The sequence below is a fragment of the Lonchura striata genome, chromosome 9 (assembly GCF_046129695.1).
Source record: "Lonchura striata isolate bLonStr1 chromosome 9, bLonStr1.mat, whole genome shotgun sequence".
Lineage (NCBI taxonomy): Eukaryota > Metazoa > Chordata > Aves > Passeriformes > Estrildidae > Lonchura > Lonchura striata.
The window spans coordinates 29,446,110-29,472,976 of record NC_134611.1 but is presented as its reverse complement, the minus strand read 5'-3'; positions in this window follow the sequence as shown (position 1 = coordinate 29,472,976).

Below are 26,867 nucleotides of genomic sequence, written 5' to 3'. Positions count from 1 at the left end.
GAAAGAAAACTCAGCAGTCCAGGTTCCTGATGTCAGTTTGTAGGGCTCCCTTGGGTCTATCAGGGCAGCACAAGTGTGAGGTGGGGACAACTTCGGTGTGGGGTCCATCCTTCGATATAAGGATATTTTGCAGTCAGGGCCAGGGGCCCAGGGCCAGGGGGCCCCTGGGCACATCCTTTTTCCATTTTCCCTGGGAAAGAAAACTCAGCAGTCCAGGTTCCTGATGTCAGTTTGTAGGGCTCCCTTGGGTGTATCAGGGCAGCACAAGTTTGAGGTGGGGACAACTTCGGTGTGGGGTCCATCCTTCGATATAAGGATTTTTTGCAGTCAGGGCCAGGGGCCCCTGGGCACATCCTTTTTCCATTTTCCCTGGGAAAGAAAACTCAGCAGTCCAGGTTCCTGATGTCAGTTTGTAGGGCTCCCTTGGGTCTATCAGGGCAGCACAAGTTTGAGGTGGGGACAACTTCGGTGTGGGGTCCATCCTTCGATATAAGGATTTTTTGCAGTCAGGGCCAGGGGCCCCTGGGCACATCCTTTTTCCATTTTCCCTGGGAAAGAAAACTCAGCAGTCCAGGTTCCTGATGTCAGTTTGTAGGGCTCCCTTGGGTCTATCAGGGCAGCACAAGTTTGAGGTGGGGACAACTTTGGTGTGGGGTCCATCCTTCGATATAAGGATTTTTTGCAGTCAGGGCCAGGGGCCCCTGGGCACATCCTTTTTCCATTTTCCCTGGGAAAGAAAACTCAGCAGTCCAGGTTCCTGATGTCAGTTTGTAGGGCTCCCTTGGGTCTATCAGGGCAGCACAAGTTTGAGGTGGGGACAACTTCGGTGTGGGGTCCATCCTTCGATATAAGGATTTTTTGCAGTCAGGGCCAGGGGCCCCTAGGCACAACCTTTTTCCATTTTCCCTGGGAAAGAAAACTCAGCAGTCCAGGTTCCTGATGTCAGTTTTTAGGGCTCCCTTGGGTGTATCAGGGCAGCACAAGTTTGAGGTGGGGACAACTTCGGTGTGGGGTCCATCCTTCGATATAAGGATTTTTTGCAGTCAGGGCCAGGGGCCCCTGGGCACATCCTTTTTCCATTTTCCCTGGGAAAGAAAACTCAGCAGTCCAGGTTCCTGATGTTAGTTTGTAGGGTTCCCTTGGGTCTATCAGGGCAGCACAAGTTTGAGGATGGGACATCTTCGGTGTGGGCTCCATGCTTCGATATAAGGATTTTTGCAGTCAGGGCAAGGGGCCCCTGGGAACATCCTTTTTCCATTTTCCCTGGGAAAGAAAACTCAGCAGTCCAGGTTCCTGATGTCAGTTTGTAGGGTTCGCTTGGGTCTATCAGGGCAGCACAAGTTTGAGGTGGGGACATCTTCGGTGTGGGCTCCATCCTTCGATATAAGGATTTTTTGCAGTCAGGGCAAGGGGCCCCTGGTCACATCCTTTTTCCATTTTCCCTGGGAAAGAAAACTCAGCAGTCCAGGTTCCTGATATCAATTTGTAGGGCTCCCTTGGGTCTATCAGGGCAGCACAACTTTGAGGTGGGGACAAATTCGGTGTGGGCTCCATCCTTCGATATAAGGATTTTTTGCAGTCAGGGCCAGGGGCCCCTGGGCACACCCTTTTATCATTTCCCCTGGGAAAGAAAACTCAGCAGTCCAGGTTCCTGATGTCAGTTTGTAGGGCTCCCTTGGGTCTATCAGGGCAGCACAAGTTTGAGGTGGGGACAACTTCGGTGTGGGGTCCATCCTTCGATATAAGAATATTTTGCAGTCAGGGCCAGGGGCCCAGGGCCAGGGGGCCCCTGGGCACATCCTTTTTCCATTTTCCCTGGGAAAGAAAACTCAGCAGTCCAGGTTCCTGATGTCAGTTTGTAGGGCTCCCTTGGGTCTATCAGGGCAGCACAAGTTTGAGGTGGGGACAACTTCGGTGTGGGGTCCATCCTTCGATATAAGGATTTTTTGCAGTCAGGGCCAGGGGCCCCTGGGCACATCCTTTTTCCATTTTCCCTGGGAAAGAAAACTCAGCAGTCCAGGTTCCTGATGTCAGTTTGTAGGGCTCCCTTGCGTCTATCAGGGCAGCACAAGTTTGAGGTGGGGACAACTTCGGTGTGGGGTCCATCCTTCGATATAAGGATTCTTTGCAATGAGGCCCCAGCCCAGGTCCAGGGGCCCCTGGACACAACCTTTTTCCATTTTCCCTGGGAAAGAAAACTCAGCAGTCCAGGTTCCTGATGTCAGTTTGTAGGGCTCCCTTGGGTCTATCAGGGCAGCACAAGTTTGAGGTGGGGACAACTTCGGTGTGGGGTCCATCCTTCAATATAAGGATTTTTTGCAGTCAGGGCCAGGGGCCCCTGGGCACATCCTTTTTCCATTTTCCCTGGGAAAGAAAACTCAGCAGTCCAGGTTCCTGATGTCAGTTTGTAGGGCTCCCTTGGGTCTATCAGGGCAGCACAAGTTTGATGTGGGGACAACTTCGGTGTGGGGTCCATCCTTCGATATAAGGATTCTTTGCAGTGAGGCCCCAGCCCAGGGCCAGGTTTCCCTGGGCACATCCTTTTTCCATTTTCCCTGGGAAAGAAACTCAGCAGTCCAGGTTCCTGATGTCAGTTTGTAGGGCTCCCTTGCGTCTATCAGGGCAGCACAAGTTTGAGGTGGGGACAACTTCGGTGTTGGGTCCATCCTTCGATATAAGGATTCTTTGCAGTGAGGCCCCAGCCCAGGGCCAGGGGCCTCTGGGCACATCCTTTTTCTATTTACCCTGGGAAAGAAAACTCAGCAGTCCAGGTTCCTGATGTCAGTTTGTAGGGCTCCCTTGGGTCTATCAGGGCAGCACAAGTGTGAGGTGGGGACAACTTCGGTGTGGGGTCCATCCTTCGATATAAGGATATTTTGCAGTCAGGGCCAGGGGCCCAGGGCCAGGGGGCCCCTGGGCACATCCTTTTTCCATTTTCCCTGGGAAAGAAAACTCAGCAGTCCAGGTTCCTGATGTCAGTTTGTAGGGCTCCCTTGGGTGTATCAGGGCAGCACAAGTTTGAGGTGGGGACAACTTCGGTGTGGGGTCCATCCTTCGATATAAGGATTTTTTGCAGTCAGGGCCAGGGGCCCCTGGGCACATCCTTTTTCCATTTTCCCTGGGAAAGAAAACTCAGCAGTCCAGGTTCCTGATGTCAGTTTGTAGGGCTCCCTTGGGTCTATCAGGGCAGCACAAGTTTGAGGTGGGGACAACTTCGGTGTGGGGTCCATCCTTCGATATAAGGATTTTTTGCAGTCAGGGCCAGGGGCCCCTGGGCACATCCTTTTTCCATTTTCCCTGGGAAAGAAAACTCAGCAGTCCAGGTTCCTGATGTCAGTTTGTAGGGCTCCCTTGGGTCTATCAGGGCAGCAAAAGTTTGAGGTGGGGACAACTTCGGTGTGGGGTCCATCCTTCGATATAAGGATTTTTTGCAGTCAGGGCCAGGGGCCCCTGGGCACATCCTTTTTCCATTTTCCCTGGGAAAGAAAACTCAGCAGTCCAGGTTCCTGATGTCAGTTTGTAGGGCTCCCTTGGGTCTATCAGGGCAGCACAAGTTTGAGGTGGGGACAACTTCGGTGTGGGGTCCATCCTTCGATATAAGGATTTTTTGCAGTCAGGGCCAGGGGCCCCTAGGCACAACCTTTTTCCATTTTCCCTGGGAAAGAAAACTCAGCAGTCCAGGTTCCTGATGTCAGTTTGTAGGGCTCCCTTGGGTCTATCAGGGCAGCACAAGTTTGAGGTGGGGACAACTTCGGTGTGGGGTCCATCCTTCGATATAAGGATTTTTTGCAGTCAGGGCCAGGGGCCCCTGGGCACATCCTTTTTCCATTTTCCCTGGGAAAGAAAACTCAGCAGTCCAGGTTCCTGATGTCAGTTTGTAGGGCTCCCTTGGGTGTATCAGGGCAGCACAAGTTTGAGGTGGGGACAACTTCGGTGTGGGGTCCATCCTTCGATATAAGGATTCTTTGCAGTGAGGCCCCAGCCCAGGGCCAGGGGCCCCTGGGCACATTCTTTTTCCATTTTCCCTGGGAAAGAAAACTCAGCAGTCCAAGTTCCTGATGTCAGTTTGTAGGGCTCCCTTGGGTCTATCAGGGCAGCACAAGTTTGAGGTGGGGACAACTTCGGTGTGGGGTCCATCCTTCGATATAAGGATTTTTTGCAGTCAGGGCCAGGGGCCCCTGGGCACATCCTTTTTCCATTTTCCCTGGGAAAGAAAACTCAGCAGTCCAGGTTCCTGATGTCAGTTTTTAGGGCTCCCTTGGGTCTATCAGGGCAGCACAAGTTTGAGGTGGGGACAACTTCGGTGTGGGGTCCATCCTTCGATATAAGAATATTTTGCAGTCAGGGCCAGGGGCCCAGGGCCAGGGGCCCCTGAGCACATCCTTTTTCCATTTTCCCTGGGAAAGAAAACTCAGCAGTCCAGGTTCCTGATGTCAGTTTGTAGGGCTCCCTTGGGTCTATCAGGGCAGCACAAGTTTGAGGTGGGGACAACTTCGGTGTGGGGTCCATCCTTCGATATAAGGATTTTTTGCAGTCAGGGCCAGGGGCCCCTGGGCACATCCTTTTTCCATTTTCCCTGGGAAAGAAAACTCAGCAGTCCAGGTTCCTGATGTCAGTTTGTAGGGCTCCCTTGCGTCTATCAGGGCAGCACAAGTTTGAGGTGGGGACAACTTCGGTGTGGGGTCCATCCTTCGATATAAGGATTCTTTGCAATGAGGCCCCAGCCCAGGTCCAGGGGCCCCTGGGCACAACCTTTTTCCATTTTCCCTGGGAAAGAAAACTCAGCAGTCCAAGTTCCTGATGTCAGTTTGTAGGGCTCCCTTGGGTCTATCAGGGCAGCACAAGTTTGAGGTGGGGACAACTTCGGTGTGGGGTCCATCCTTCAATATAAGGATTTTTTGCAGTCAGGGCCAGGGGCCCCTGGGCACATCCTTCGGCCATTTTCCCTGGGAAAGAAAACTCAGCAGTCCAGGTTCCTGATGTCAGTTTGTAGGGCTCCCTTGGGTCTATCAGGGCAGCACAAGTTTGAGGTGGGGACAACTTCGGTGTGGGGTCCATCCTTCGATATAAGGATTCTTTGCAGTGAGGCCCCAGCCCAGGGCCAGGGTTCCCTGGGCACATCCTTTTTCCATTTTCCCTGGGAAAAAAACTCAGCAGTCCAGGTTCCTGATGTCAGTTTGTAGGGCTCCCTTGCGTCTATCAGGGCAGCACAAGTTTGAGGTGGGGACAACTTCGGTGTTGGGTCCATCCTTCGATATAAGGATTCTTTGCAGTGAGGCCCCAGCCCAGGGCCAGGGGCCTCTGGGCACATCCTTTTTCTATTTACCCTGGGAAAGAAAACTCAGCAGTCCAGGTTCCTGATGTCAGTTTGTAGGGTTCCCTTGGGTCTATCAGGGCAGCACAAGTTTGAGGTGGGGACAACTACAGTGTGGGGTCCATCCTTCGATATAAGGATTTTTTGCAGTCAGGGCCAGGGGCCCCTGGGCACATCCTTTTTCCATTTTCCCTGGGAAAGAAAACTCAGCAGTCCAGGTTCCTGATGTCAGTTTGTAGGGCTCCCTTGGGTCTATCAGGGCAGCACAAGTTTGAGGTGGGGACAACTTCGGTGTGGGGTCCATCCTTCGATATAAGGATTTTTTGCAGTCAGGGCCAGGGGCCCCTAGGCACAACCTTTTTCCATTTTCCCTGGGAAAGAAAACTCAGCAGTCCAGGTTCCTGATGTCAGTTTTTAGGGCTCCCTTGGGTGTATCAGGGCAGCACAAGTTTGAGGTGGGGACAACTTCGGTGTGGGGTCCATCCTTCGATATAAGGATTTTTTGCAGTCAGGGCCAGGGGCCCCTGGGCACATCCTTTTTCCATTTTCCCTGGGAAAGAAAACTCAGCAGTCCAGGTTCCTGATGTTAGTTTGTAGGGTTCCCTTGGGTCTATCAGGGCAGCACAAGTTTGAGGATGGGACATCTTCGGTGTGGGCTCCATGCTTCGATATAAGGATTTTTGCAGTCAGGGCAAGGGGCCCCTGGGAACATCCTTTTTCCATTTTCCCTGGGAAAGAAAACTCAGCAGTCCAGGTTCCTGATGTCAGTTTGTAGGGTTCGCTTGGGTCTATCAGGGCAGCACAAGTTTGAGGTGGGGACATCTTCGGTGTGGGCTCCATCCTTCGATATAAGGATTTTTTGCAGTCAGGGCCAGGGGCCCCTGGGCACGTCCTTTTTCCATTTTCCCTGGGAAAGAAAACTCAGCAGTCCAGGTTCCTGATGTCAATTTGTAGGGCTCCCTTGGGTCTATCAGGGCAGCACAACTTTGAGGTGGGGACAAATTCGGTGTGGGCTCCATCCTTCGATATAAGGATTTTTTGCAGTCAGGGCCAGGGGCCCCTGGGCACACCCTTTTATCATTTCCCCTGGGAAAGAAAACTCAGCAGTCCAGGTTCCTGATGTCAGTTTGTAGGGCTCCCTTGGGTCTATCAGGGCAGCACAAGTTTGAGGTGGGGACAACTTCGGTGTGGGGTCCATCCTTCGATATAAGAATATTTTGCAGTCAGGGCCAGGGGCCCAGGGCCAGGGGGCCCCTGGGCACATCCTTTTTCCATTTTCCCTGGGAAAGAAAACTCAGCAGTCCAGGTTCCTGATGTCAGTTTGTAGGGCTCCCTTGGGTCTATCAGGGCAGCACAAGTTTGAGGTGGGGACAACTTCGGTGTGGGGTCCATCCTTCGATATAAGGATTTTTTGCAGTCAGGGCCAGGGGCCCCTGGGCACATCCTTTTTCCATTTTCCCTGGGAAAGAAAACTCAGCAGTCCAGGTTCCTGATGTCAGTTTGTAGGGCTCCCTTGCGTCTATCAGGGCAGCACAAGTTTGAGGTGGGGACAACTTCGGTGTGGGGTCCATCCTTCGATATAAGGATTCTTTGCAATGAGGCCCCAGCCCAGGTCCAGGGGCCCCTGGGCACAACCTTTTTCCATTTTCCCTGGGAAAGAAAACTCAGCAGTCCAAGTTCCTGATGTCAGTTTGTAGGGCTCCCTTGGGTCTATCAGGGCAGCACAAGTTTGAGGTGGGGACAACTTCGGTGTGGGGTCCATCCTTCAATATAAGGATTTTTTGCAGTCAGGGCCAGGGGCCCCTGGGCACATCCTTTTTCCATTTTCCCTGGGAAAGAAAACTCAGCAGTCCAGGTTCCTGATGTCAGTTTGTAGGGCTCCCTTGGGTCTATCAGGGCAGCACAAGTTTGAGGTGGGGACAACTTCGGTGTGGGGTCCATCCTTCGATATAAGGATTCTTTGCAGTGAGGCCCCAGCCCAGGGCCAGGTTTCCCTGGGCACATCCTTTTTCCATTTTCCCTGGGAAAGAAACTCAGCAGTCCAGGTTCCTGATGTCAGTTTGTAGGGCTCCCTTGCGTCTATCAGGGCAGCACAAGTTTGAGGTGGGGACAACTTCGGTGTTGGGTCCATCCTTCGATATAAGGATTCTTTGCAGTGAGGCCCCAGCCCAGGGCCAGGGGCCTCTGGGCACATCCTTTTTCTATTTACCCTGGGAAAGAAAACTCAGCAGTCCAGGTTCCTGATGTCAGTTTGTAGGGTTCCCTTGGGTCTATCAGGGCAGCACAAGTTTGAGGTGGGGACAACTACAGTGTGGGGTCCATCCTTCGATATAAGGATTTTTTGCAGTCAGGGCCAGGGGCCCCTGGGCACATCCTTTTTCCATTTTCCCTGGGAAAGAAAACTCAGCAGTCCAGGTTCCTGATGTCAGTTTGTAGGGCTCCCTTGGGTCTATCAGGGCAGCACAAGTTTGAGGTGGGGACAACTTCGGTGTGGGGTCCATCCTTCGATATAAGGATTTTTTGCAGTCAGGGCCAGGGGCCCCTGGGCACATCCTTTTTCCATTTTCCCTGGGAAAGAAAACTCAGCAGTCCAGGTTCCTGATGTCAGTTTGTAGGGCTCCCTTGGGTCTATCAGGGCAGCACAAGTTTGAGGTGGGGACAACTTCGGTGTGGGGTCCATCCTTCGATATAAGGATTTTTTGCAGTCAGGGCCAGGGGCCCCTAGGCACAACCTTTTTCCATTTTCCCTGGGAAAGAAAACTCAGCAGTCCAGGTTCCTGATGTCAGTTTTTAGGGCTCCCTTGGGTGTATCAGGGCAGCAAAAGTTTGAGGTGGGGACAACTTCGGTGTGGGGTCCATCCTTCGATATAAGGATTTTTTGCTGTCAGGGCCAGGGGCCCCTGGGCACATCCTTTTTCCATTTTCCCTGGGAAAGAAAACTCAGCAGTCCAGGTTCCTGATGTTAGTTTGTAGGGTTCGCTTGGGTCTATCAGGGCAGCACAAGTTTGAGGATGGGACATCTGCGGTGTGGGCTCCATGCTTCGATATAAGGATTTTTGCAGTCAGGGCAAGGGGCCCCTGGGAACATCCTTTTTCCATTTTCCCTGGGAAAGAAAACTCAGCAGTCCAGGTTCCTGATGTCAGTTTGTAGGGTTCGCTTGGGTCTATCAGGGCAGCACAAGTTTGAGGTGGGGACATCTTCGGTGTGGGCTCCATCCTTCGATATAAGGATTTTTTGCAGTCAGGGCCAGGGGCCCCTGGGCACGTCCTTTTTCCATTTTCCCTGGGAAAGAAAACTCAGCAGTCCAGGTTCCTGATGTCAATTTGTAGGGCTCCCTTGGGTCTATCAGGGCAGCACAACTTTGAATGGGGACAAATTCGGTGTGGGCTCCATCCTTCGATATAAGGATTTTTTGCAGTCAGGGCCAGGGGCCCCTGGGCACACCCTTTTATCATTTCCCCTGGGAAAGAAAACTCAGCAGTCCAGGTTCCTGATGTCAGTTTGTAGGGCTCCCTTGGGTCTATCAGGGCAGCACAAGTTTGAGGTGGGGACAACTTCGGTGTGGGCTCCATCCTTCGATATAAGAATATTTTGCAGTCAGGGCCAGGGGCCCAGGGCCAGGGGGCCCCTGGGCACATCCTTTTTCCATTTTCCCTGGGAAAGAAAACTCAGCAGTCCAGGTTCCTGATGTCAGTTTGTAGGGCTCCCTTGGGTCTATCAGGGCAGCACAAGTTTGAGGTGGGGACAACTTCGGTGTGGGGTCCATCCTTCGATATAAGGATTTTTTGCAGTCAGGGCCAGGGGCCCCTGGGCACATCCTTTTTCCATTTTCCCTGGGAAAGAAAACTCAGCAGTCCAGGTTCCTGATGTCAGTTTGTAGGGCTCCCTTGGGTGTATCAGGGCAGCACAAGTTTGAGGTGGGGACAACTTCGGTGTGGGGTCCATCCTTCGATATAAGGATTCTTTGCAATGAGGCCCCAGCCCAGGTCCAGGGGCCCCTGGACACAACCTTTTTCCATTTTCCCTGGGAAAGAAAACTCAGCAGTCCAAGTTCCTGATGTCAGTTTGTAGGGCTCCCTTGGGTCTATCAGGGCAGCACAAGTTTGAGGTGGGGACAACTTCGGTGTGGGGTCCATCCTTCAATATAAGGATTTTTTGCAGTCAGGGCCAGGGGCCCCTGGGCACATCCTTTTTCCATTTTCCCTGGGAAAGAAAACTCAGCAGTCCAGGTTCCTGATGTCAGTTTGTAGGGCTCCCTTGGGTCTATCAGGGCAGCACAAGTTTGAGGTGGGGACAACTTCGGTGTGGGGTCCATCCTTCGATATAAGGATTCTTTGCAGTGAGGCCCCAGCCCAGGGCCAGGTTTCCCTGGGCACATCCTTTTTCCATTTTCCCTGGGAAAGAAACTCAGCAGTCCAGGTTCCTGATGTCACTTTGTAGGGCTCCCTTGCGTCTATCAGGGCAGCACAAGTTTGAGGTGGGGACAACTTCGGTGTTGGGTCCATCCTTCGATATAAGGATTCTTTGCAGTGAGGCCCCAGCCCAGGGCCAGGGGCCTCTGGGCACATCCTTTTTCTATTTACCCTGGGAAAGAAAACTCAGCAGTCCAGGTTCCTGATGTCAGTTTGTAGGGTTCCCTTGGGTCTATCAGGGCAGCACAAGTTTGAGGTGGGGACAACTACAGTGTGGGGTCCATCCTTCGATATAAGGATTTTTTGCAGTCAGGGCCAGGGGCCCCTGGGCACATCCTTTTTCCATTTTCCCTGGGAAAGAAAACTCAGCAGTCCAGGTTCCTGATGTCAGTTTGTAGGGCTCCCTTGGGTCTATCAGGGCAGCACAAGTTTGAGGTGGGGACAACTTCGGTGTGGGGTCCATCCTTCGATATAAGGATTTTTTGCAGTCAGGGCCAGGGGCCCCTGGGCACATCCTTTTTCCATTTTCCCTGGGAAAGAAAACTCAGCAGTCCAGGTTCCTGATGTCAGTTTGTAGGGCTCCCTTGGGTCTATCAGGGCAGCACAAGTTTGAGGTGGGGACAACTTCGGTGTGGGGTCCATCCTTCGATATAAGGATTTTTTGCAGTCAGGGCCAGGGGCCCCTAGGCACAACCTTTTTCCATTTTCCCTGGGAAAGAAAACTCAGCAGTCCAGGTTCCTGATGTCAGTTTTTAGGGCTCCCTTGGGTGTATCAGGGCAGCACAAGTTTGAGGTGGGGACAACTTTGGTGTGGGGTCCATCCTTCGATATAAGGATTTTTTGCAGTCAGGGCCAGGGGCCCCTGGGCACATCCTTTTTCCATTTTCCCTGGGAAAGAAAACTCAGCAGTCCAGGTTCCTGATGTCAGTTTGTAGGGTTCCCTTGGGTCTATCAGGGCAGCACAAGTTTAAGGAGGGGACATCTTCGGTGTGGGCTCCATGCTTCGATATAAGGATTTTTGCAGTCAGGGCAAGGGGCCCCTGGGAACATCCTTTTTCCATTTTCCCTGGGAAAGAAAACTCAGCAGTCCAGGTTCCTGATGTCAGTTTGTAGGGTTCGCTTGGGTCTATCAGGGCAGCACAAGTTTGAGGTGGGGACATCTTCGGTGTGGGCTCCATCCTTCGATATAAGGATTTTTTGCAGTCAGGGCAAGGGGCCCCTGGTCACATCCTTTTTCCATTTTCCCTGGGAAAGAAAACTCAGCAGTCCAGGTTCCTGATGTCAGTTTGTAGGGCTCCCTTGGGTCTATCAGGGCAGCACAACTTTGAGGTGGGGACAAATTCGGTGTGGGCTCCATCCTTCGATATAAGGATTTTTTGCAGTCAGGGCCAGGGGCCTCTGGGCACATCCTTATTCCATTTTCCCTGGGAAAGAAAACTCAGCAGTCCAGGTTCCTGATGTCAGTTTGTAGCGTTCCCTTGGGTCTATCAGGGCAGCACAAGTTTGAGGTGGGGACAACTTCGGTGTGGGGTCCATCCTTCGATATAAGGATTTTTTGCAATCAGGGCCAGGGGCCCCTGGGCACATCCTTTTTCCATTTTCCCTGGGAAAGAAAACTCAGCAGTCCAGGTTCCTGATGTCAGTTTGTAGGGCTCCCTTGCGTCTATCAGGGCAGCACAAGTTTGAGGTGGGGACAACTTCGGTGTGGGGTCCATCCTTCGATATAAGGATTTTTTGCAGTCAGGGCCAGGGGCCCCTGGGCACGTCCTTTTTCCATTTTCCCTGGGAAAGAAAACTCAGCAGTCCAGGTTCCTGATGTCAGTTTGTAGGGTTCCCTTGGGTCTATCAGGGCAGCACAAGGTTGAGGTGGGGACAACTTCGGTGTGGGGTCCATCCTTCGATATAAGGATTTTTTGCAGTCAGGGCCAGGGGCCCCTGGGCACATCCTTTTTCCATTTTCCCTGGGAAAGAAAACTCAGCAGTCCAGGTTCCTGATGTCAGTTTGTAGGGCTCCCTTGGGTCTATCAGGGCAGCACAAGTTTGAGGTGGGGACAACTTCGGTGTGGGGTCCATCCTTCGATATAAGGATTTTTTGCAGTCAGGGCCAGGGGCCCCTGGGCACATCCTTTTTCCATTTTCCCTGGGAAAGAAAACTCAGCAGTCCAGGTTCCTGATGTCAGTTTGTAGGGCTCCCTTGCGTCTATCAGGGCAGCACAAGTTTGAGGTGGGGACAACTTCGGTGTGGGGTCCATCCTTCGATATAAGGATTCTTTGCAATGAGGCCCCAGCCCAGGTCCAGGGGCCCCTGGGCACAACCTTTTTCCATTTTCCCTGGGAAAGAAAACTCAGCAGTCCAAGTTCCTGATGTCAGTTTGTAGGGCTCCCTTGGGTCTATCAGGGCAGCACAAGTTTGAGGTGGGGACAACTTCGGTGTGGGGTCCATCCTTCAATATAAGGATTTTTTGCAGTCAGGGCCAGGGGCCCCTGGGCACATCCTTTTTCCATTTTCCCTGGGAAAGAAAACTCAGCAGTCCAGGTTCCTGATGTCAGTTTGTAGGGCTCCCTTGGGTCTATCAGGGCAGCACAAGTTTGAGGTGGGGACAACTTCGGTGTGGGGTCCATCCTTCGATATAAGGATTCTTTGCAGTGAGGCCCCAGCCCAGGGCCAGGTTTCCCTGGGCACATCCTTTTTCCATTTTCCCTGGGAAAGAAACTCAGCAGTCCAGGTTCCTGATGTCAGTTTGTAGGGCTCCCTTGCGTCTATCAGGGCAGCACAAGTTTGAGGTGGGGACAACTTCGGTGTTGGGTCCATCCTTCGATATAAGGATTCTTTGCAGTGAGGCCCCAGCCCAGGGCCAGGGGCCTCTGGGCACATCCTTTTTCTATTTACCCTGGGAAAGAAAACTCAGCAGTCCAGGTTCCTGATGTCAGTTTGTAGGGTTCCCTTGGGTCTATCAGGGCAGCACAAGTTTGAGGTGGGGACAACTACAGTGTGGGGTCCATCCTTCGATATAAGGATTTTTTGCAGTCAGGGCCAGGGGCCCCTGGGCACATCCTTTTTCCATTTTCCCTGGGAAAGAAAACTCAGCAGTCCAGGTTCCTGATGTCAGTTTGTAGGGCTCCCTTGGGTCTATCAGGGCAGCACAAGTTTGAGGTGGGGACAACTTCGGTGTGGGGTCCATCCTTCGATATAAGGATTTTTTGCAGTCAGGGCCAGGGGCCCCTGGGCACATCCTTTTTCCATTTTCCCTGGGAAAGAAAACTCAGCAGTCCAGGTTCCTGATGTCAGTTTGTAGGGCTCCCTTGGGTCTATCAGGGCAGCACAAGTTTGAGGTGGGGACAACTTCGGTGTGGGGTCCATCCTTCGATATAAGGATTTTTTGCAGTCAGGGCCAGGGGCCCCTAGGCACAACCTTTTTCCATTTTCCCTGGGAAAGAAAACTCAGCAGTCCAGGTTCCTGATGTCAGTTTTTAGGGCTCCCTTGGGTGTATCAGGGCAGCACAAGTTTGAGGTGGGGACAACTTTGGTGTGGGGTCCATCCTTCGATATAAGGATTTTTTGCAGTCAGGGCCAGGGGCCCCTGGGCACATCCTTTTTCCATTTTCCCTGGGAAAGAAAACTCAGCAGTCCAGGTTCCTGATGTCAGTTTGTAGGGTTCCCTTGGGTCTATCAGGGCAGCACAAGTTTAAGGAGGGGACATCTTCGGTGTGGGCTCCATGCTTCGATATAAGGATTTTTGCAGTCAGGGCAAGGGGCCCCTGGGAACATCCTTTTTCCATTTTCCCTGGGAAAGAAAACTCAGCAGTCCAGGTTCCTGATGTCAGTTTGTAGGGTTCGCTTGGGTCTATCAGGGCAGCACAAGTTTGAGGTGGGGACATCTTCGGTGTGGGCTCCATCCTTCGATATAAGGATTTTTTGCAGTCAGGGCAAGGGGCCCCTGGTCACATCCTTTTTCCATTTTCCCTGGGAAAGAAAACTCAGCAGTCCAGGTTCCTGATGTCAGTTTGTAGGGCTCCCTTGGGTCTATCAGGGCAGCACAACTTTGAGGTGGGGACAAATTCGGTGTGGGCTCCATCCTTCGATATAAGGATTTTTTGCAGTCAGGGCCAGGGGCCTCTGGGCACATCCTTATTCCATTTTCCCTGGGAAAGAAAACTCAGCAGTCCAGGTTCCTGATGTCAGTTTCTAGGGCTCCCTTGGGTGTATTAGGGCAGCACAAGTTTGAGGTGGGGACAACTTCGGTGTGGGGTCCATCCTTCGATATAAGGATTTTTTGCAGTCAGGGCCAGGGGCCCCTGGGCACATCCTTTTTCCATTTTCCCTGGGAAAGAAAACTCAGCAGTCCAGGTTCCTGATGTCAGTTTTTAGGGCTCCCTTGGGTCTATCAGGGCAGCACAAGTTTGAGTTGTAGAGAACTTCGGTGTGGGGTCCATCCTTCGATATAAAGATTCTTTGCAGTGAGGCCCCAGCCCAGGGCCAGAGGCCCCTGGGCACATCCTTTTTCCGTTTTCCCTGGGAAAGAAAACTCAGCAGTCCAGGTTCCTGATGTCAGTTTGTACGGTTCCCTTGGGTCTATCAGGGCAGCACAAGTGTGAGGTGGGGACAACTTCAGTGTGGGGTCCATCCTTCGATATAAGGATTTTTTGTAGTGAGGCCCCAGCCCACGGCCAGAGGCCCCTGGGCACATCCTTTTTCCATTTTCCCTGGGAAAGAAAACTCAGCAGTCCAGGCTCCTGATGTCAGTTTGTAGGGCTCCCTTGGGTCTATCAGGGCAGCACAAGTTTGAGGTGGGGACAACTTCGGTGTGGGGTCCATCCTTCGATATAAGGATTTTTTCTGTCAGGGCCAGGGGCCCAGGGCCAGGGGCCCCTGGGCACATCCTTTTTCCATTTTCCCTGGGAAAGAAAACTCAGCAGTCCAGGTTCCTGATGTCAGTTTGTAGGGTTCCCTTGGGTCTATCAGGGCAGCACAAGTGTGAGGTGGGGACAACTTCGGTGTGGGGTCCATCCTTCGATATAAGGATTTTTTGTAGTGAGGCCCCAGCCCACGGCCAGAGGCCCCTGGGCACATCCTTTTTCCATTTTCCCTGGGAAAGAAAACTCAGCAGTCCAGGCTCCTGATGTCAGTTTGTAGGGCTCCCTTGGGTCTATCAGGGCAGCACAAGTTTGAGGTGGGGACAACTTCGGTGTGGGGTCCATCCTTCGATATAAGGATTTTTTGCAGTCAGGGCCAGGGGCCCCTGGGCACATCCTTTTTCCATTTTCCCTGGGAAAGAAAACTCAGCAGTCCAAGTTCCTGATGTCAGTTTGTAGGGCTCCCTTGGGTGTATCAGGGCAGCACAAGTGTGAGGTGGGGACAACTTCGGTGTGGGGTCCATCCTTCGATATAAAGACTCTTTGCAGTGAGGCCCCAGCCCAGGGCCAGGGGCCTCTGGGCACATCCTTTTTCCATTTTCCCTGGGAAAGAAAACTCAGCAGTCCAGGTTCCTGATGTCAGTTTGTAGGGCTCCCTTGGGTCTATCAGGGCAGCACAAGTTTGAGGTGGGGACATCTTCGGTGTGGGCTCCATCCTTCGATATAAGGATTTTTTGCAGTCAGGTCAAGGGGCCCCTGGTCACATCCTTTTTCCATTTTCCCTGGGAAAGAAAACTCAGCAGTCCAGGTTCCTGATGTCAGTTTGTAGGGCTCCCTTGGGTCTATCAGGGCAGCACAAGTGTGAGGTGGGGACAACTTCGGTGTGGGGTCCATCCTTCGATATAAGGATTCTTTGCAATGAGGCCCCAGCCCAGGTCCAGGGGCCCCTGGGCACATCCTTTTTCCATTTTCCCTGGGAAAGAAAACTCAGCAGTCCAGGTTCCTGATGTCAGTTTGTAGGGCTCCCTTGGGTCTATCAGGGCAGCACAAGTGTGAGGTGGGGACAACTTCGGTGTGGGGTCCATCCTTCGATATAAGGATATTTTGCAGTCAGGGCCAGGGGCCCAGGGCCAGGGGGCCCCTGGGCACATCCTTTTTCCATTTTCCCTGGGAAAGAAAACTCAGCAGTCCAGGTTCCTGATGTCAGTTTGTAGGGCTCCCTTGGGTGTATCAGGGCAGCACAAGTTTGAGGTGGGGACAACTTCGGTGTGGGGTCCATCCTTCGATATAAGGATTTTTTGCAGTCAGGGCCAGGGGCCCCTGGGCACATCCTTTTTCCATTTTCCCTGGGAAAGAAAACTCAGCAGTCCAGGTTCCTGATGTCAGTTTGTAGGGCTCCCTTGGGTCTATCAGGGCAGCACAAGTTTGAGGTGGGGACAACTTCGGTGTGGGGTCCATCCTTCGATATAAGGATTTTTTGCAGTCAGGGCCAGGGGCCCCTGGGCACATCCTTTTTCCATTTTCCCTGGGAAAGAAAACTCAGCAGTCCAGGTTCCTGATGTCAGTTTGTAGGGCTCCCTTGGGTCTATCAGGGCAGCACAAGTTTGAGGTGGGGACAACTTTGGTGTGGGGTCCATCCTTCGATATAAGGATTTTTTGCAGTCAGGGCCAGGGGCCCCTGGGCACATCCTTTTTCCATTTTCCCTGGGAAAGAAAACTCAGCAGTCCAGGTTCCTGATGTCAGTTTGTAGGGCTCCCTTGGGTCTATCAGGGCAGCACAAGTTTGAGGTGGGGACAACTTCGGTGTGGGGTCCATCCTTCGATATAAGGATTTTTTGCAGTCAGGGCCAGGGGCCCCTAGGCACAACCTTTTTCCATTTTCCCTGGGAAAGAAAACTCAGCAGTCCAGGTTCCTGATGTCAGTTTTTAGGGCTCCCTTGGGTGTATCAGGGCAGCACAAGTTTGAGGTGGGGACAACTTCGGTGTGGGGTCCATCCTTCGATATAAGGATTTTTTGCAGTCAGGGCCAGGGGCCCCTGGGCACATCCTTTTTCCATTTTCCCTGGGAAAGAAAACTCAGCAGTCCAGGTTCCTGATGTTAGTTTGTAGGGTTCCCTTGGGTCTATCAGGGCAGCACAAGTTTGAGGATGGGACATCTTCGGTGTGGGCTCCATGCTTCGATATAAGGATTTTTGCAGTCAGGGCAAGGGGCCCCTGGGAACATCCTTTTTCCATTTTCCCTGGGAAAGAAAACTCAGCAGTCCAGGTTCCTGATGTCAGTTTGTAGGGTTCGCTTGGGTCTATCAGGGCAGCACAAGTTTGAGGTGGGGACATCTTCGGTGTGGGCTCCATCCTTCGATATAAGGATTTTTTGCAGTCAGGGCAAGGGGCCCCTGGTCACATCCTTTTTCCATTTTCCCTGGGAAAGAAAACTCAGCAGTCCAGGTTCCTGATATCAATTTGTAGGGCTCCCTTGGGTCTATCAGGGCAGCACAACTTTGAGGTGGGGACAAATTCGGTGTGGGCTCCATCCTTCGATATAAGGATTTTTTGCAGTCAGGGCCAGGGGCCCCTGGGCACACCCTTTTATCATTTCCCCTGGGAAAGAAAACTCAGCAGTCCAGGTTCCTGATGTCAGTTTGTAGGGCTCCCTTGGGTCTATCAGGGCAGCACAAGTTTGAGGTGGGGACAACTTCGGTGTGGGGTCCATCCTTCGATATAAGAATATTTTGCAGTCAGGGCCAGGGGCCCAGGGCCAGGGGGCCCCTGGGCACATCCTTTTTCCATTTTCCCTGGGAAAGAAAACTCAGCAGTCCAGGTTCCTGATGTCAGTTTGTAGGGCTCCCTTGGGTCTATCAGGGCAGCACAAGTTTGAGGTGGGGACAACTTCGGTGTGGGGTCCATCCTTCGATATAAGGATTTTTTGCAGTCAGGGCCAGGGGCCCCTGGGCACATCCTTTTTCCATTTTCCCTGGGAAAGAAAACTCAGCAGTCCAGGTTCCTGATGTCAGTTTGTAGGGCTCCCTTGCGTCTATCAGGGCAGCACAAGTTTGAGGTGGGGACAACTTCGGTGTGGGGTCCATCCTTCGATATAAGGATTCTTTGCAATGAGGCCCCAGCCCAGGTCCAGGGGCCCCTGGACACAACCTTTTTCCATTTTCCCTGGGAAAGAAAACTCAGCAGTCCAAGTTCCAGATGTCAGTTTGTAGGGCTCCCTTGGGTCTATCAGGGCAGCACAAGTTTGAGGTGGGGACAACTTCGGTGTGGGGTCCATCCTTCAATATAAGGATTTTTTGCAGTCAGGGCCAGGGGCCCCTGGGCACATCCTTTTTCCATTTTCCCTGGGAAAGAAAACTCAGCAGTCCAGGTTCCTGATGTCAGTTTGTAGGGCTCCCTTGGGTCTATCAGGGCAGCACAAGTTTGATGTGGGGACAACTTCGGTGTGGGGTCCATCCTTCGATATAAGGATTCTTTGCAGTGAGGCCCCAGCCCAGGGCCAGGTTTCCCTGGGCACATCCTTTTTCCATTTTCCCTGGGAAAGAAACTCAGCAGTCCAGGTTCCTGATGTCAGTTTGTAGGGCTCCCTTGCGTCTATCAGGGCAGCACAAGTTTGAGGTGGGGACAACTTCGGTGTTGGGTCCATCCTTCGATATAAGGATTCTTTGCAGTGAGGCCCCAGCCCAGGGCCAGGGGCCTCTGGGCACATCCTTTTTCTATTTTCCCTGGGAAAGAAAACTCAGCAGTCCAGGTTCCTGATGTCAGTTTGTAGGGCTCCCTTGGGTCTATCAGGGCAGCACAAGTGTGAGGTGGGGACAACTTCGGTGTGGGGTCCATCCTTCGATATAAGGATATTTTGCAGTCAGGGCCAGGGGCCCAGGGCCAGGGGGCCCCTGGGCACATCCTTTTTCCATTTTCCCTGGGAAAGAAAACTCAGCAGTCCAGGTTCCTGATGTCAGTTTGTAGGGCTCCCTTGGGTGTATCAGGGCAGCACAAGTTTGAGGTGGGGACAACTTCGGTGTGGGGTCCATCCTTCGATATAAGGATTTTTTGCAGTCAGGGCCAGGGGCCCCTGGGCACATCCTTTTTCCATTTTCCCTGGGAAAGAAAACTCAGCAGTCCAGGTTCCTGATGTCAGTTTGTAGGGCTCCCTTGGGTCTATCAGGGCAGCACAAGTTTGAGGTGGGGACAACTTCGGTGTGGGGTCCATCCTTCGATATAAGGATTTTTTGCAGTCAGGGCCAGGGGCCCCTGGGCACATCCTTTTTCCATTTTCCCTGGGAAAGAAAACTCAGCAGTCCAGGTTCCTGATGTCAGTTTGTAGGGCTCCCTTGGGTCTATCAGGGCAGCACAAGTTTGAGGTGGGGACAACTTCGGTGTGGGGTCCATCCTTCGATATAAGGATTTTTTGCAGTCAGGGCCAGGGGCCCCTGGGCACATCCTTTTTCCATTTTCCCTGGGAAAGAAAACTCAGCAGTCCAGGTTCCTGATGTCAGTTTGTAGGGCTCCCTTGGGTCTATCAGGGCAGCACAAGTTTGAGGTGGGGACAACTTCGGTGTGGGGTCCATCCTTCGATATAAGGATTTTTTGCAGTCAGGGCCAGGGGCCCCTAGGCACAACCTTTTTCCATTTTCCCTGGGAAAGAAAACTCAGCAGTCCAGGTTCCTGATGTCAGTTTTTAGGGCTCCCTTGGGTGTATCAGGGCAGCACAAGTTTGAGGTGGGGACAACTTCGGTGTGGGGTCCATCCTTCGATATAAGGATTTTTTGCAGTCAGGGCCAGGGGCCCCTGGGCACATCCTTTTTCCATTTTCCCTGGGAAAGAAAACTCAGCAGTCCAGGTTCCTGATGTTAGTTTGTAGGGTTCCCTTGGGTCTATCAGGGCAGCACAAGTTTGAGGATGGGACATCTTCGGTGTGGGCTCCATGCTTCGATATAAGGATTTTTGCAGTCAGGGCAAGGGGCCCCTGGGAACATCCTTTTTCCATTTTCCCTGGGAAAGAAAACTCAGCAGTCCAGGTTCCTGATGTCAGTTTGTAGGGTTCGCTTGGGTCTATCAGGGCAGCACAAGTTTGAGGTGGGGACATCTTCGGTGTGGGCTCCATCCTTCGATATAAGGATTTTTTGCAGTCAGGGCCAGGGGCCCCTGGGCACGTCCTTTTTCCATTTTCCCTGGGAAAGAAAACTCAGCAGTCCAGGTTCCTGATGTCAATTTGTAGGGCTCCCTTGGGTCTATCAGGGCAGCACAACTTTGAATGGGGACAAATTCGGTGTGGGCTCCATCCTTCGATATAAGGATTTTTTGCAGTCAGGGCCAGGGGCCCCTGGGCACACCCTTTTATCATTTCCCCTGGGAAAGAAAACTCAGCAGTCCAGGTTCCTGATGTCAGTTTGTAGGGCTCCCTTGGGTCTATCAGGGCAGCACAAGTTTGAGGTGGGGACAACTTCGGTGTGGGCTCCATCCTTCGATATAAGAATATTTTGCAGTCAGGGCCAGGGGCCCAGGGCCAGGGGGCCCCTGGGCACATCCTTTTTCCATTTTCCCTGGGAAAGAAAACTCAGCAGTCCAGGTTCCTGATGTCAGTTTGTAGGGCTCCCTTGGGTCTATCAGGGCAGCACAAGTTTGAGGTGGGGACAACTTCGGTGTGGGGTCCATCCTTCGATATAAGGATTTTTTGCAGTCAGGGCCAGGGGCCCCTGGGCACATCCTTTTTCCATTTTCCCTGGGAAAGAAAACTCAGCAGTCCAGGTTCCTGATGTCAGTTTGTAGGGCTCCCTTGGGTGTATCAGGGCAGCACAAGTTTGAGGTGGGGACAACTTCGGTGTGGGGTCCATCCTTCGATATAAGGATTCTTTGCAATGAGGCCCCAGCCCAGGTCCAGGGGCCCCTGGACACAACCTTTTTCCATTTTCCCTGGGAAAGAAAACTCAGCAGTCCAAGTTCCTGATGTCAGTTTGTAGGGCTCCCTTGGGTCTATCAGGGCAGCACAAGTTTGAGGTGGGGACAACTTCGGTGTGGGGTCCATCCTTCAATATAAGGATTTTTTGCAGTCAGGGCCAGGGGCCCCTGGGCACATCCTTTTTCCATTTTCCCTGGGAAAGAAAACTCAGCAGTCCAGGTTCCTGATGTCAGTTTGTAGGGCTCCCTTGGGTCTATCAGGGCAGCACAAGTTTGAGGTGGGGACAACTTCGGTGTGGGGTCCATCCTTCGATATAAGGATTCTTTGCAGTGAGGCCCCAGCCCAGGGCCAGGTTTCCCTGGGCACATCCTTTTTCCATTTTCCCTGGGAAAGAAACTCAGCAGTCCAGGTTCCTGATGTCAGTTTGTAGGGCTCCCTTGCGTCTATCAGGGCAGCACAAGTTTGAGGTGGGGACAACTTCGGTGTTGGGTCCATCCTTCGATATAAGGATTCTTTGCAGTGAGGCCCCAGCCCAGGGCCAGGGGCCTCTGGGCACATCCTTTTTCTATTTACCCTGGGAAAGAAAACTCAGCAGTCCAGGTTCCTGATGTCAGTTTGTAGGGTTCCCTTGGGTCTATCAGGGCAGCACAAGTTTGAGGTGGGGACAACTACAGTGTGGGGTCCATCCTTCGATATAAGGATTTTTTGCAGTCAGGGCCAGGGGCCCCTGGGCACATCCTTTTTCCATTTTCCCTGGGAAAGAAAACTCAGCAGTCCAGGTTCCTGATGTCAGTTTGTAGGGCTCCCTTGGGTCTATCAGGGCAGCACAAGTTTGAGGTGGGGACAACTTCGGTGTGGGGTCCATCCTTCGATATAAGGATTTTTTGCAGTCAGGGCCAGGGGCCCCTGGGCACATCCTTTTTCCATTTTCCCTGGGAAAGAAAACTCAGCAGTCCAGGTTCCTGATGTCAGTTTGTAGGGCTCCCTTGGGTCTATCAGGGCAGCACAAGTTTGAGGTGGGGACAACTTCGGTGTGGGGTCCATCCTTCGATATAAGGATTTTTTGCAGTCAGGGCCAGGGGCCCCTAGGCACAACCTTTTTCCATTTTCCCTGGGAAAGAAAACTCAGCAGTCCAGGTTCCTGATGTCAGTTTTTAGGGCTCCCTTGGGTGTATCAGGGCAGCACAAGTTTGAGGTGGGGACAACTTTGGTGTGGGGTCCATCCTTCGATATAAGGATTTTTTGCAGTCAGGGCCAGGGGCCCCTGGGCACATCCTTTTTCCATTTTCCCTGGGAAAGAAAACTCAGCAGTCCAGGTTCCTGATGTCAGTTTGTAGGGTTCCCTTGGGTCTATCAGGGCAGCACAAGTTTAAGGAGGGGACATCTTCGGTGTGGGCTCCATGCTTCGATATAAGGATTTTTGCAGTCAGGGCAAGGGGCCCCTGGGAACATCCTTTTTCCATTTTCCCTGGGAAAGAAAACTCAGCAGTCCAGGTTCCTGATGTCAGTTTGTAGGGTTCGCTTGGGTCTATCAGGGCAGCACAAGTTTGAGGTGGGGACATCTTCGGTGTGGGCTCCATCCTTCGATATAAGGATTTTTTGCAGTCAGGGCAAGGGGCCCCTGGTCACATCCTTTTTCCATTTTCCCTGGGAAAGAAAACTCAGCAGTCCAGGTTCCTGATGTCAGTTTGTAGGGCTCCCTTGGGTCTATCAGGGCAGCACAACTTTGAGGTGGGGACAAATTCGGTGTGGGCTCCATCCTTCGATATAAGGATTTTTTGCAGTCAGGGCCAGGGGCCTCTGGGCACATCCTTATTCCATTTTCCCTGGGAAAGAAAACTCAGCAGTCCAGGTTCCTGATGTCAGTTTGTAGCGTTCCCTTGGGTCTATCAGGGCAGCACAAGTTTGAGGTGGGGACAACTTCGGTGTGGGGTCCATCCTTCGATATAAGGATTTTTTGCAATCAGGGCCAGGGGCCCCTGGGCACATCCTTTTTCCATTTTCCCTGGGAAAGAAAACTCAGCAGTCCAGGTTCCTGATGTCAGTTTGTAGGGCTCCCTTGCGTCTATCAGGGCAGCACAAGTTTGAGGTGGGGACAACTTCGGTGTGGGGTCCATCCTTCGATATAAGGATTTTTTGCAGTCAGGGCCAGGGGCCCCTGGGCACGTCCTTTTTCCATTTTCCCTGGGAAAGAAAACTCAGCAGTCCAGGTTCCTGATGTCAGTTTGTAGGGTTCCCTTGGGTCTATCAGGGCAGCACAAGGTTGAGGTGGGGACAACTTCGGTGTGGGGTCCATCCTTCGATATAAGGATTTTTTGCAGTCAGGGCCAGGGGCCCCTGGGCACATCCTTTTTCCATTTTCCCTGGGAAAGAAAACTCAGCAGTCCAGGTTCCTGATGTCAGTTTGTAGGGCTCCCTTGGGTCTATCAGGGCAGCACAAGTTTGAGGTGGGGACAACTTCGGTGTGGGGTCCATCCTTCGATATAAGGATTTTTTGCAGTCAGGGCCAGGGGCCCCTGGGCACATCCTTTTTCCATTTTCCCTGGGAAAGAAAACTCAGCAGTCCAGGTTCCTGATGTCAGTTTGTAGGGCTCCCTTGCGTCTATCAGGGCAGCACAAGTTTGAGGTGGGGACAACTTCGGTGTGGGGTCCATCCTTCGATATAAGGATTCTTTGCAATGAGGCCCCAGCCCAGGTCCAGGGGCCCCTGGGCACAACCTTTTTCCATTTTCCCTGGGAAAGAAAACTCAGCAGTCCAAGTTCCTGATGTCAGTTTGTAGGGCTCCCTTGGGTCTATCAGGGCAGCACAAGTTTGAGGTGGGGACAACTTCGGTGTGGGGTCCATCCTTCAATATAAGGATTTTTTGCAGTCAGGGCCAGGGGCCCCTGGGCACATCCTTTTTCCATTTTCCCTGGGAAAGAAAACTCAGCAGTCCAGGTTCCTGATGTCAGTTTGTAGGGCTCCCTTGGGTCTATCAGGGCAGCACAAGTTTGAGGTGGGGACAACTTCGGTGTGGGGTCCATCCTTCGATATAAGGATTCTTTGCAGTGAGGCCCCAGCCCAGGGCCAGGTTTCCCTGGGCACATCCTTTTTCCATTTTCCCTGGGAAAGAAACTCAGCAGTCCAGGTTCCTGATGTCAGTTTGTAGGGCTCCCTTGCGTCTATCAGGGCAGCACAAGTTTGAGGTGGGGACAACTTCGGTGTTGGGTCCATCCTTCGATATAAGGATTCTTTGCAGTGAGGCCCCAGCCCAGGGCCAGGGGCCTCTGGGCACATCCTTTTTCTATTTACCCTGGGAAAGAAAACTCAGCAGTCCAGGTTCCTGATGTCAGTTTGTAGGGTTCCCTTGGGTCTATCAGGGCAGCACAAGTTTGAGGTGGGGACAACTACAGTGTGGGGTCCATCCTTCGATATAAGGATTTTTTGCAGTCAGGGCCAGGGGCCCCTGGGCACATCCTTTTTCCATTTTCCCTGGGAAAGAAAACTCAGCAGTCCAGGTTCCTGATGTCAGTTTGTAGGGCTCCCTTGGGTCTATCAGGGCAGCACAAGTTTGAGGTGGGGACAACTTCGGTGTGGGGTCCATCCTTCGATATAAGGATTTTTTGCAGTCAGGGCCAGGGGCCCCTGGGCACATCCTTTTTCCATTTTCCCTGGGAAAGAAAACTCAGCAGTCCAGGTTCCTGATGTCAGTTTGTAGGGCTCCCTTGGGTCTATCAGGGCAGCACAAGTTTGAGGTGGGGACAACTTCGGTGTGGGGTCCATCCTTCGATATAAGGATTTTTTGCAGTCAGGGCCAGGGGCCCCTAGGCACAACCTTTTTCCATTTTCCCTGGGAAAGAAAACTCAGCAGTCCAGGTTCCTGATGTCAGTTTTTAGGGCTCCCTTGGGTGTATCAGGGCAGCACAAGTTTGAGGTGGGGACAACTTTGGTGTGGGGTCCATCCTTCGATATAAGGATTTTTTGCAGTCAGGGCCAGGGGCCCCTGGGCACATCCTTTTTCCATTTTCCCTGGGAAAGAAAACTCAGCAGTCCAGGTTCCTGATGTCAGTTTGTAGGGTTCCCTTGGGTCTATCAGGGCAGCACAAGTTTAAGGAGGGGACATCTTCGGTGTGGGCTCCATGCTTCGATATAAGGATTTTTGCAGTCAGGGCAAGGGGCCCCTGGGAACATCCTTTTTCCATTTTCCCTGGGAAAGAAAACTCAGCAGTCCAGGTTCCTGATGTCAGTTTGTAGGGTTCGCTTGGGTCTATCAGGGCAGCACAAGTTTGAGGTGGGGACATCTTCGGTGTGGGCTCCATCCTTCGATATAAGGATTTTTTGCAGTCAGGGCAAGGGGCCCCTGGTCACATCCTTTTTCCATTTTCCCTGGGAAAGAAAACTCAGCAGTCCAGGTTCCTGATGTCAGTTTGTAGGGCTCCCTTGGGTCTATCAGGGCAGCACAACTTTGAGGTGGGGACAAATTCGGTGTGGGCTCCATCCTTCGATATAAGGATTTTTTGCAGTCAGGGCCAGGGGCCTCTGGGCACATCCTTATTCCATTTTCCCTGGGAAAGAAAACTCAGCAGTCCAGGTTCCTGATGTCAGTTTGTAGCGTTCCCTTGGGTCTATCAGGGCAGCACAAGTTTGAGGTGGGGACAACTTCGGTGTGGGGTCCATCCTTCGATATAAGGATTTTTTGCAATCAGGGCCAGGGGCCCCTGGGCACACCCTTTTATCATTTCCCCTGGGAAAGAAAACTCAGCAGTCCAGGTTCCTGATGTCAGTTTGTAGGGCTCCCTTGCGTCTATCAGGGCAGCACAAGTTTGAGGTGGGGACAACTTCGGTGTGGGGTCCATCCTTCGATATAAGGATTTTTTGCAGTCAGGGCCAGGGGCCCCTGGGCACGTCCTTTTTCCATTTTCCCTGGGAAAGAAAACTCAGCAGTCCAGGTTCCTGATGTCAGTTTGTAGGGTTCCCTTGGGTCTATCAGGGCAGCACAAGGTTGAGGTGGGGACAACTTCGGTGTGGGGTCCATCCTTCGATATAAGGATTTTTTGCAGTCAGGGCCAGGGGCCCCTGGGCACATCCTTTTTCCATTTTCCCTGGGAAAGAAAACTCAGCAGTCCAGGTTCCTGATGTCAGTTTGTAGGGCTCCCTTGGGTCTATCAGGGCAGCACAAGTTTGAGGTGGGGACAACTTCAGTGTGGGGTCCATCCTTCGATATAAGGATTCTTTGCAGTCAGGGCCAGGGGCCCCTGGGCACATCCTTTTTCCATTTTCCCTGGGAAAGAAAAGTCAGCAGTCCAGGTTCCTGATGTCAGTTTCTAGGGCTCCCTTGGGTGTATTAGGGCAGCACAAGTTTGAGGTGGGGACAACTTCGGTGTGGGGTCCATCCTTCGATATAAGGATTTTTTGCAGTCAGGGCCAGGGGCCCCTGGGCACATCCTTTTTCCATTTTCCCTGGGAAAGAAAACTCAGCAGTCCAGGTTCCTGATGTCAGTTTTTAGGGCTCCCTTGGGTCTATCAGGGCAGCACAAGTTTGAGTTGTAGAGAACTTCGGTGTGGGGTCCATCCTTCGATATAAAGATTCTTTGCAGTGAGGCCCCAGCCCAGGGCCAGAGGCCCCTGGGCACATCCTTTTTCCGTTTTCCCTGGGAAAGAAAACTCAGCAGTCCAGGTTCCTGATGTCAGTTTGTACGGTTCCCTTGGGTCTATCAGGGCAGCACAAGTGTGAGGTGGGGACAACTTCAGTGTGGGGTCCATCCTTCGATATAAGGATTTTTTGTAGTGAGGCCCCAGCCCACGGCCAGAGGCCCCTGGGCACATCCTTTTTCCATTTTCCCTGGGAAAGAAAACTCAGCAGTCCAGGCTCCTGATGTCAGTTTGTAGGGCTCCCTTGGGTCTATCAGGGCAGCACAAGTTTGAGGTGGGGACAACTTCGGTGTGGGGTCCATCCTTCGATATAAGGATTTTTTCTGTCAGGGCCAGGGGCCCAGGGCCAGGGGCCCCTGGGCACATCCTTTTTCCATTTTCCCTGGGAAAGAAAACTCAGCAGTCCAGGTTCCTGATGTCAGTTTGTAGGGTTCCCTTGGGTCTATCAGGGCAGCACAAGTGTGAGGTGGGGACAACTTCGGTGTGGGGTCCATCCTTCGATATAAGGATTTTTTGTAGTGAGGCCCCAGCCCACGGCCAGAGGCCCCTGGGCACATCCTTTTTCCATTTTCCCTGGGAAAGAAAACTCAGCAGTCCAGGCTCCTGATGTCAGTTTGTAGGGCTCCCTTGGGTCTATCAGGGCAGCACAAGTTTGAGGTGGGGACAACTTCGGTGTGGGGTCCATCCTTCGATATAAGGATTTTTTGCAGTCAGGGCCAGGGGCCCCTGGGCACATCCTTTTTCCATTTTCCCTGGGA